The sequence below is a fragment of the Bison bison genome, unplaced genomic scaffold (genome assembly GCF_000754665.1).
Source record: "Bison bison bison isolate TAMUID 2011002044 unplaced genomic scaffold, Bison_UMD1.0 scf7180017864199, whole genome shotgun sequence".
Lineage (NCBI taxonomy): Eukaryota > Metazoa > Chordata > Mammalia > Artiodactyla > Bovidae > Bison > Bison bison.
Genome location: NW_011494771.1, coordinates 1674353 through 1674852, shown reverse-complemented (window position 1 = coordinate 1674852; position 500 = coordinate 1674353).

Genomic DNA, 500 nt, shown 5'->3' with positions numbered 1-500 from the left:
AGAGGCTTTTTAGTTTCTCTTCACTTTCTGCCATAAGGGTGGTGTCATCTGCATATCTGAGGTTATTGATATTTCTCCCGGCAATCTTGATTCCAGCTTGTGTTTCTTCCAGTCCAGCGTTTCTCATGATGTACTCTGCATATAAGTTAAATAAGCAGGGTGACAATATACAGCCTTGACATACTCCTTTTCCTATTTGGAACCAGTCTGTTGTTCCATGTCCAGTTCTAACTGTTGCTTCCTGACCTGCATACAAATTTCTCAAGAGGCAGATCAGGTGGTCTGGTATTCCCAACTCTTTCAGAATTTTCCACAGTTTGTGGTGATCCACACAGTCAAAGGCTTTGGCATAGTCAATAAAGCAGAAATACATGTTTTTCTGGAACTCTCTTGCTTTTTCCATGATCCAGAGGATGTTGACAATTTGATCTCTGGTTCCTCTGCCTTTTCTAAAACCAGCTTGAACATCAGGAAGTTCACGATTCACATATTGCTGAAGC